Source organism: Octodon degus, unplaced genomic scaffold (genome assembly GCF_000260255.1).
Source record: "Octodon degus isolate 3935 unplaced genomic scaffold, OctDeg1.0 scaffold00025, whole genome shotgun sequence".
In the NCBI taxonomy this organism is placed as follows: domain Eukaryota; kingdom Metazoa; phylum Chordata; class Mammalia; order Rodentia; family Octodontidae; genus Octodon; species Octodon degus.
Genome location: NW_004524601.1, coordinates 711344 through 714265, shown reverse-complemented (window position 1 = coordinate 714265; position 2922 = coordinate 711344). Strand labels below are relative to the sequence as shown.

At 45.3% G+C, this 2922-nt stretch overlaps 1 pseudogene across 1 annotated transcript; it reads left to right on the top strand.

Annotated features, from left to right (window-relative positions):
• The first annotated feature begins 825 nt into the window (after window positions 1-825).
• LOC101571558 lies at window positions 826-1180 on the top strand (annotated as a pseudogene). The gene has a single exon (XR_001117040.2). The product of XR_001117040.2 is annotated as a guanine nucleotide-binding protein G(I)/G(S)/G(O) subunit gamma-5 pseudogene (transcript).
• The last annotated feature ends 1742 nt before the right edge of the window (window positions 1181-2922 follow it).

Below are 2922 nucleotides of genomic sequence, written 5' to 3'. Positions count from 1 at the left end.
AAAAAAAAAGAGCAGCTGTGAGTCACCAGGCAACCTTGGGTCATGTGTTACAAGCTTTGCACAAGTATAAATAAATGTAAACGTTGTGAAGAACATTAGTCTTGCAGGCAGACCAGCGACCACCTAGCCCAGCTTTTGTCTTCTCGTCTGTCTTTCTCATTCCTGCCACCGTTTCTCCCCAGGTAGAAGCAATCGAAATGAGACCAATGGATCCCTACATTTGGTACCAGATCAGGATGCCCAATACAAAATAAGTGTGGGAGGAGGACTCACTTCCAAACAGCACACATAAGGGAGGGAAGTGGATTGGTTAGAGCCAGCAATAGTCCACACAGGTGTGCAGTGGCACTGGCGCACTAGGTGTAAAATTTAGGGGTGGAGGCTCACTAAGGCCAGAGAGATAAAGGACCACGAAGAGAGAGAGAGGCTTAAGAGAAGCCTAACAGGGATTCAATTGCATTAACAATGGAAAAAAAGGGCCAGGGAGATGGCTCAGTGGAATAAGCGCTTGCCTGGCAAGCGCAAAGGCCTGAGTTCAATCCCCGGTTCTGCAAAAAAAAAGTTTCAAGGACTATAGCTGTTTATAGATGTGTGTAGATATATATAAGCATGTTTGGGGCCGGGGAGATGGCTCAGTAGGATAAGCGCTTGACCGGCAAACGCAAGGATCTGAGTTCAGTCCCCGGTTCCGTCAAAAAAAAATAAAAAATAAAAACAAAAAAAATAAACATGTTTGCTGTTTTCTTGGTTTTTGTATTTGTGCTACTTTTTAAGACTACTATAAAGGACTTGGCATGGTATACTGTTTTGAAATCAAGTCCCACTCCTCGCCGTCTGGCCCTGCCGACCCTCGCTGCGCTGCCCCTGGCCCTCGCGTTGGCCCGGCCCTTGGGTGTACCATGTCTGGCTCTTCCAGCGTCACCGCCATGAAGAAAGTGGTTCAGCAGCTCCGACTGGAGGCCGGGCTCAACCGTGTGAAGGTTTCCCAGGCAGCTGCAGACTTAAAACAGTTCTGCCTGCAGAATGCTCAGCATGATCCTCTGCTGACTGGAGTATCCTCAAGTACAAATCCCTTCAGACCGCAGAAAGTCTGTTCCTTTTTGTAGTCAAATGAATTCTTAAGAGTTTCCCAGACCACTTTTAACCAACCAGTGACTATTCAGAAAAAGAAAATTGAAGCCTGTACAACTTCCCCTTTCTTAACATGTGCCATAACATACAAACTTCTACTTTGTCAGTCCTTAACATCTACCTCTCTGGGGGGCTGGTGAGATGGCTCAGTGGTCTAAAGCACCTACTTGGAACAAGCTTGGCAAAGCACAGGGACCGCGGTTCAATCCCCCAGCACCACATGCCAGCCAGCCCTGCCCCCTGGTGGGCTGAGCTGGCCACACACACACACACATATAAATAAATAAATAAATAAATAAAATTAAAATTTAAAAAACAAAACAAAAAACATCTACCTCTCTGGATTTTCATGAATTTCTATTTCAGGAGGGTATTTTATATATGCTGGTGCCAACATACAATAAAATACTTAGTATAAAAAAAAAAATCAAGTCCCAATGGGACAAGGAGGGTAGAGCAAAGGTACAACAGATAGTTTAAGCCCTCTAGCTTTATTCAATTAGATAAGAAATAAAAAAGTTGGGCCAGGGAGATGGCACAGTGGAATAAGCATTTGCCTGGCAAGTGCAAGGGCCTGAATTCAGTCCCCAGTTCCACCAAAATAAATAAATAAATAAAACTGTTGACACAAACCGTTGCTACTTATGGCCCTACTGCTCCCCTTCCCTTGAGTTTAGTAGAAATTCTAGGACAATAGAGTATGGCTCCAAATGATTGGAAAGGAATAACTAAAACATGTTTGAATCCAGGAGACTTTTTTTTCTCCAGGTCTGGGGAATGGACTCAGAACCTTGCACTTGTCAGGCAGGTTCTTATGCCACTGAGCTATATCCCTGGCCCCAGGAGACTATTACGGAAAGAAAATTTCTTTAAATATAGCCAGGAGGGGGCTGGTGAGATGGCTCAGTGGTCTAAAGCACCTACTTGGAACAAGCTTGACAAAGCACAGGGACCACGGTTCAATCCCCCAGCACCACATGCCAGCCAGCCCCGCCCCCTGGTGGGCTGAGCTGGCCCCCCCACACACACACACAAATAAATAAATAAAATTTAAAAAAAAACATTAAAAAAAATAAAAAATAAAATAAAATAAATAAATAAATATAGCCGGGAACATGTAGGATATGTGTTTTGCAACTTAGCCATTACAGAAGATATGCTAATCAGGGAGGGTGCTTTTGCTAGCATAATCAACTGGCCTTTACGTTGCAGCTATGTAGCAGACTAAGGCAGGTGTAATTGGGGGCCTGGAGGCACTCCCTTGCAAGAGTGAAATGTCCCTTAACTTGGATCTATTAGGCAAGGCCCTGATGATCCTTTCTAAGATTTTGCTGCAGGTTTGTTACTGAGAAGACTATCAGTGTCAGGGAAACTAGCAAATTAATAGTTCAACAATTGGCCTTCGAAAATGAGTTAAATGGTGTTGGCTGGCCAGATAGCTCAGTGGACTAAAGCGTCTGTTCAGGCAGAGTGCAGTCCCCGGCCTGCCCTGCCAGCACTGGCCCCACCCCCAGGCTCCCCGAGTCAGGACTGAGGCTGGGTGTGGTGGCATGCCTGTAATCCCAGCACTTGAGAGCTGAAAACAGGGGAATCATTTTGAGTCCTATCTACACAGTGAGACCCCGTAGGCCCTGTACCAAATACATTTTTTTAAAAAGTGAATTAAATGATTTAGACGCTTTGAGACCATAAAGAGCGGCCTACACTGCCTGAGTCATTTCAGTTTTGTGCTGCTGTCAGCCCTCCTGTGCACAGGGGCTGCCTTGGCAGCGGCTGTTCCTCAGGTTATTC